General features: G+C 34.7%; 1 long non-coding RNA gene across 1 annotated transcript; it reads right to left on the reverse strand.

Moving 5' to 3' along the window:
- Positions 1–614: 614 nt before the first annotated feature.
- On the reverse strand, positions 615–1311 carry LOC135437456 (uncharacterized). Its single transcript, XR_010437687.1, has 3 exons — positions 1218–1311; positions 833–959; positions 615–763 (listed from the first exon to the last, which is right to left on the reverse strand). It is a non-coding gene; the product is annotated as an uncharacterized LOC135437456 (long non-coding RNA).
- Positions 1312–7766: the final 6455 nt, after the last annotated feature.

The following is a 7766-nucleotide window of genomic DNA, read 5'->3' on the forward strand; positions in this document are numbered from 1 at the left end:
CTATTAAATGTGGTTATATAATAAATTTAAAAAATAATAATATATATAAAAATTTATTTATTAATTATATTTATGTTTAATATTATTAATAGAATTTTAAGATTAATTTTTAAAATATGTATAAATGACTAGCGTTTACAATTGATCGTTTGAAGTGAACCGGACGACGGTAAGCAACAAAATATCACTCATCCGAAATATCCCAATGCTTAGTCGATTGCAACAGATCAACATATAATTTTTAGTAGGTTTCTGCATCTGCACGTCTAAGTCAACTAAGCTTTCGCGTTATTAAGGCTCACATTGCACTCATACGGACGTTCCTTGGTATGTATACTGTGGATAACAATAATAAGTTTGTATTAGAATATATGCGGCTTTTTTAACATGGAGTGAAAAATTCAGTTACCAATAATGTCAAAGAATGATGCAATGAGTCAAAAACGCAAAGTCCTGCTGTCTCTAAACTAAGGGATCATATATTAAAACCAAATTAAAAGATGCATTAATAAAAAGATTTACACCAGTCAACATTATCAAGATATTTATATTTACTAAAATATTTGTTTAAAAATTCAAACAAAAGAATATTATTTATAGATTTTGAAGCAGTTTAAACAACGTAGGCATTAAGGGGCATAATGACCTAAGCTTGAGGCCAATGTGGAATTTCTGTTGCTGGGTCAGACGCATCTGTTAAATTTTACCACAATTATCTCAAACATTATCGCTGTTACACTTTGCGTGTTAACCTGCATGACATCTGCAAAAATTCAAATTGCAATTGAGAAAACTACTACCTATTTTCGTAGATTAGCTGATTGATACTTACGGGTATCCCAGCGCAGAAGTGCATCATCTGATCGTGGCGGATGCTAACATTTTAACCAAGATTTTTGGCCATATATGTATATTCTCCCTCGTTGGGATTGCTTGGGGATATCCAACAGACACTTTATCTAATTGTTGTAAAAAAATAATATAAGAAACAAGCTAAATTTGGATTCTTGCAAAATTATAATAATAATTACGTGCGCGTGCCTAAACAATGCGCACGCATATATGTATACGTGCACATATGATCACACTTTACACTGATTATCACACATACAGAGTTTGTACGCATACACTTGTACTTTATTTTGCAAATAAGGTTTGAATGTATGCATACATGGGATACACCAATTGGAAGTGATCATGCTTACGGACTAACTTACCTATGTATGTGTTAGAGTATTTACACTAACACAATATGATTGTGCTTTGTATCTCCTACGAGTTCTTAGAAACGTATGTATGCTTGTGTGCATGTGCACCACAATTGTAGTTTCTTTAATCGAAATCTATTCGCGAGTGCATGTCACTACTTACATAGCTGGAAAATACATTTTGGTAATAAAAAATGGACAAATGCGACGAATGTAAAATTACTGCACATGCATTTTTAGAAATAATAAATGATCAGGAAAAATTAATGTCCTGGTTGAGAGACCACGGACTTATTTTAAAATCCAAGAACTGTCCTGAGTGTGGCGAGCCCTGCAAGTGTGTCACATTAAAGGGCGACTTTTTTTTTCGGTGCAGGTTGACGCACACTTTTGAAAAAAATAAAAAAAAAATTACAAAAAAATGTAATTTTTTAGAAAGTGTGCGGGCGAACACGTTCTTCGCGGGATCGCGTCTAACTATCAGGAAAATTTGCCTTATTGTATATTACGAGCTCACGGGAGTTGAACCCATAACTGCATTTTTAAAAAATGAATTCTCAATGTCATATGAAACAATAGTCAATTGGCGTAATTATTTGCGCGAAGTATTTCAGGATTGGGTGCAGAGTGCAGAGTTAAGCCTTGAAAAGCTTGGAGGAGAGGGCAAGGTCGTAGAAATCGACGAAAGCCTTATTTCAAAAAGAAAAAATAACTGTGGGCGGATTATCCAAGGCCAATGGGTATTTGGTATTTATGAAAGGGATACCAAAAGGCTGTACATCGTTCCTGTCGAAAACCGCACCAAAACCACGCTGCTTCGCGTTAAAAAAGAAAACATCGCGGATGGCACAACCATCATTTCGGATTGTTGGTCTTCATACCGCAGTCTAAGCGATGAAGGTTTTGAGCACCTGACAGTGAATCATTCAATGAACTTTGTTGACCCAACTACAAAAGCGCATACGCAAAATATTGAAAGAAAATGGAGGGACATGAAGGATAAAATTCCGAAATATGGGCGTTCAAAAAAACATTTGACAGGATATTTAGCAACCTACGTTTTCAAAGCGCACTATCCAAACCACATGGATAGATTCCACCATGCTTTTACAGCCATTGCAAGAATCTACAATCCCCATTGTGGCAGAGCATAACATTGATCTAGACTGCACATATGAAGATGTAAGTATTTTATTTTTAAGAATATTCTTCTTAATATCATTAAAATTCATTTATCACAGTATGAAGACGAGCTGGAAGACCTCTGTGAAATGCAAATAGCAGAGAAGAAAAATTAGGCCATCATTTCGGTTAGTTCCCAATAAGAAAGCTCAATTAAATTTTGTTTAATTTCAGTATTAACACGAAAAAATACGAAGCAAGGTTCTTAATGGTTCAACTACATTTTTTAAGTTTTCAAAGAAAAATTATGAAAAAATAAATATTGATTTAAATATAATATTAAAATAGTCGTAACATCTGGTTTTTTTCCGATTATCAGTTAAATTAATTGATGCAAATTGAGGCAATTTCATCCGATTTTGTTTAAATAAACAAAAATATGAACATGCATCTGCAAATGATGAAATGCGCGTTTATATGTATTCATACATTCAAACCTTATTTGCAAAATAAAGTACAAGTGTATGCGTACAAACTCTGTATGTGTGATAATCAGTGTAAAGTGTGATCATATGTGCACGTATACATATATGCGTGCGCATTGTTTAGGCACGCGCACGTAATTATTATTATAATTTTGCAAGAATCCAAATTTAGCTTGTTTCTTATATTATTTTTTTACAACAATTAGATAAAGTGTCTGTTGGATATCCCCAAGCAATCCCAACGAGGGAGAATATACATATATGGCCAAAAATCTTGGTTAAAATGTTAGCATCCGCCACGATCAGATGATGCACTTCTGCGCTGGGATACCCGTAAGTATCAATCAGCTAATCTACGAAAATAGGTAGTTTTCTCAATTGCAATTTGAATTTTTGCAGATGTCATGCAGGTTAACACGCAAAGTGTAACAGCGATAATGTTTGAGATAATTGTGGTAAAATTTAACAGATGCGTCTGACCCAGCAACAGAAATTCCACATTGGCCTCAAGCTTAGGTCATTATGCCCCTTAATGCCTACGTTGTTTAAACTGCTTCAAAATCTATAAATAATATTCTTTTGTTTGTTTGAATTTTTAAACAAATATTTTAGTAATTATAAATATCTTGATAATGTTGACTGGTGTAAATCTTTTTATTAATGCATCTTTTAATTTGGTTTTAATATATGATCCCTTAGTTTAGAGACAGCAGGACTTTGCGTTTTTGACTCATTGCATCATTCTTTGACATTATTGGTAACTGAATTTTTCACTCCATGTTAAAAAAGCCGCATATATTCTAATACAAACTTATTATTGTTATCCACAGTATACATACCAAGGAACGTCCGTATGAGTGCAATGTGAGCCTTAATAACGCGAAAGCTAGTTGACTTAGACGTGCAGATGCAGAAACCTACTAAAAATTATATGTTGATCTGTTGCAATCGACTAAGCATTGGGATATTTCGGATGAGTGATATTTTGTTGCTTACCGTCGTCCGGTTCACTTCAAACGATCAATTGTAAACGCTAGTCATTTATACATATTTTAAAAATTAATCTTAAAATTCTATTAATAATATTAAACATAAATATAATTAATTTAATAAATAAATTTTTATATATATTATTATTTTTTAAATTTATTATATAACCACATTTAATAGCTTACATTAATTACAAAATATTCAAGTTAAATTTACAATTAAATGTATATTTAATTATTGAAAACAAAATATTGCAAATGTCAATAGTATTTTTGGTATTTTAGTTTCATACACTTTAAATGCAAAGCAGCCTCCGCCAAATCGAAAATTCGATATTTTTAATGATTCATCATCGATAGTTAGCAGCTCTTATTCGCTCATCTCAAAGCGCTGACGATAGTTAAAAAATTATCGGAAATTCATCGTGAAGTAGTATCGTTGCTGCACGATACTTTACAATCGTGCTACCACCGCGCTATCGCCACTTTTAATTGCTTATATTTAATAAAATACGCTATAAATTCAAGTTCCGCCGCCGTAAATGGAATCTTGAGAAAAAACTACGTGGAATAGATACCATCCCCGAATTATTTGGGCATTCCATATGTGTGTTGGGTACACCGAAGCATTACCGGGTCGGAGATGCTTCCTTCTGCCTGTTACATACATTTGCACAAATACATTATACCCCTTTTACCCATTTTGAATTGGTTCAGGGTATAACAAAATGTACGAACACCATAGAATACACACAAATATTATAAACAACGAAACATATGTGTATTTATGTAAATTAAATTTCCCTTCAAGTAAGTAACTGCATTTAAAAACATAAGCCTGAAAGAGCTCTTTTCTGTCCTAGCACTCGTCTTCCCTTGAAGACGCAGCCAAAACAGTTGGAGCCACTGATATTATTATTCTTATCTGATAATACTTGCTCTGCGAAGCAACTGCTTAAATTTCGCTTTTAAGAATATTTACATTAAGCTGGCGTTCTTCGCTCTGTCGATCATTCTATTGCCCTAGCATTAACTTATGCAAAGGTCTCGATGCTGAGCATCGAGATAGTTAAGTTCGTTCGCTTCGTGCATTTGGTACACATCGGCCACTTGCATTACTCAAAATTAAAACTAATCATTTGTCGCTTCGCTGCAATTGGCAAGTACCAATTCGGGTTCGCTTGCCTTTGTATACTCTTAAAATTAATAATAAGCACAGACCAATTCCGTATTCCAATTCCAATTTTCGTAACTTACAACAAGAACTAAAATAATTTTAATTATTTCTATTTGTGACAGCTATTGAAAAAGCTCGATGGCGCAACTATGCCAATAACTCCTGTGTTGTTGCCAGAGGATTACACCAGGGGTGAGTGCTTGTATTGTTTGTGTTTTAAGCAAAAAATTTGCCCATAAATTATTCACAACATATACAAAGCCACTGTTGTATACTGTGGAGAACATATTGATATAAGTATATGTTGGTCTTTTTCATATTACTCGGTTGATATGAATACTGCTATTAATTTTTTTTTATAACACCCTGAACTCCATCTTAGATGTTTGTGTTCCTAATGCAACTCCCTCAATTGCTTCTTCAAAGCCACCCTGGTTCACTTCCAGATTATCAAACCTAAATAATATAAAATCTAAATATTTTAAGTTCGAGTACTGACTTGGCTAAATATTCCATAGCTAAATCGAACTTCTTTTTTCTTAATTCTCAGTGCTATGAGAACTATCTTTCTCGTTGCAAAAGGCAATTTGCCCAAAATCCGAGACAGTTTTATAATTTTTTAAACTTGAAGCGCAAATCTTGAAGCTTGCCATCTTCTATTTCTCTCGGGATGGATAAAGCTAGCAATGACTCTGATTCTGCTAATTTTGCTAACTTTTTCCAGTCAACCTACTCTTCAGTCTATCCTAATAATAATTCTTACCCTTACAATATTACTTCTTCCGGTTGTATACCAGCTCATATTATTTCCCATCCCTCTCTCCTTTCTGCTATAAATTCTTTAAAATCTTCTTACTCTCCTGGGCCTGAGAGTATTCCTAGTTGTCTACTCAAGGAGTGTAGTTCTTCCTTTCTTCGCACATTGCTTGAAAAAATCTTATATCATTCCTTTCCATAAGTAAGGTGGAAAGTCTGATATACAAAATTACAGAGACATGGCAAAACTGTCCGCAATCCCTAAATTATTTAAAACAAGTAAGAGGCTCTAGTCGGGAGCTCCCGAATAGGAGATACCCTGAACCCTCTTTTCAACACCCAATGCAGGTCGCGCTCGCTTGCTTTAGTATTAGTATACAAAAATTTTAAAACAAGTAAGATATCTAGTCGGGAGCTCCCGACTCTGGGATACCCTGAACCCTCTTATTCCAAACCCAAATGCATCTCGCACTACACGCTCGTTTGCTTTAGCAGTAATAACCATAAATTAAACAAGTAAGAGGTTCTTGGTCGGGAGCTCCCAACTAGGGGATACTCTGATCCCTCTTATTCTTATATACATACACCAAATGCAGCTAGCGCTACGCCCTCTTCTGCTTTAGTAGTAATAAAAAAAAATTTAAAAAAAAAAAGTTCCCTTGGCAGGGTCTGAACTCGCAACTGACCGCATTATTTGCTGCCGCCTCTACGCAACAATCACACCAGCCAAAAAAAAAAATAATAAAATTTCCTCGGCAATAATTAACTGTCCATGAGAAAAAACCGTATTAAAATAGCAATTGCAATGATGTGATAGAATTCAAAGAAGACGCGCATGAATGGGTGTGTGTAGGCCAAAACACATTTTCTTTCGAGTTTCTTAACCGTTCTTGATCAAATTTTCAGTAGTATATCTTATTGTACTATAAAATATTTGTGTATTCTCAAAATGACAATTGCATTTACATTGTGGCTTAATAAGAAAGGCAATACAAGTTGGCTTACTAACATGATTTATAGCTTTTAGGTGGTAGCGGGGAGGTAGCGATAGGTATAAAATGAAAGATACTTGATATATATATATACTATTCTAGAAGCTACATGTCAAGTTTGGTGACTCTAACTCTTATTATTTACCAAAATTGCTCAAAAGACTGGTTTTCGATATCGATTTTTATCGATTACTTGTAAATGGAGCAAGTTATCGATTATCGGAAACTCGATCTGCGCACGGACAAGTAGTACCTACAGCTAAAATTTCAAGTCTATCTCTTATAGGTTCTGATATCCTTGCGTTCATACAGACGGACGGACGGACAGACAGACGGACGGACAGACAGACGGACATGGCTAAATCGACTCGGCTGTTGATGCTGATCAAGAATATATACACTTATAGGGTCGGAGATGCTTCCTTCTGCTAGTTACATACATTTGCACAAATACATTATACCCCTTTTTACCCATTTTCAATAAGTTCAGTGTATATAAAAAAAAAAAAAAAAGTTGCCTTGGCAGAGTTGGAGTACGCAACTGACCGCACTACTTGCTGCCGCCTTATGCTTCCTTCTGCCTGTAACATACATTTGATCACGTACTTTATACCCCTTTTACCCATATTTAATAGGTTGAGGGTATAAAAAAAATCACTTCGAATTTGCAGCATTTCTGCAAATCAATTGTCTCCCCTGTTCAACTTGGATTCGTAAAGAATCGGTCAACTAAGACCAATCTGCTAGAATATACTTCCTTGGTAAATGATGCTTTCCTTTCGAAAATGCAAACTGATGTCATTTACACTGACTTCAGTAAGGCGTTTGACTCTGTGCACCATGACATTTTACTTTTTAAACTTGACCGAATAGGTTTCCTTCCGTCTCTTTTGCTTTGGATTAGTTCTTATTTAAAAGGTAGGACCCAAAGAGTAATGCTCAGGCTGACTACCTCTAAACAGGTTCACGTTACTTATGGTGTTCCTCAAGGTAGTCATCTTGGACCTTTACTCTTTTTATAAATTATCTCCCCTCGG

This window comes from Drosophila montana, unplaced genomic scaffold, assembly GCF_035044405.1.
Source record: "Drosophila montana isolate Dmon_TW-CO22-7 unplaced genomic scaffold, ASM3504440v1 contig_3778_1, whole genome shotgun sequence".
Classification (NCBI taxonomy): domain Eukaryota; kingdom Metazoa; phylum Arthropoda; class Insecta; order Diptera; family Drosophilidae; genus Drosophila; species Drosophila montana.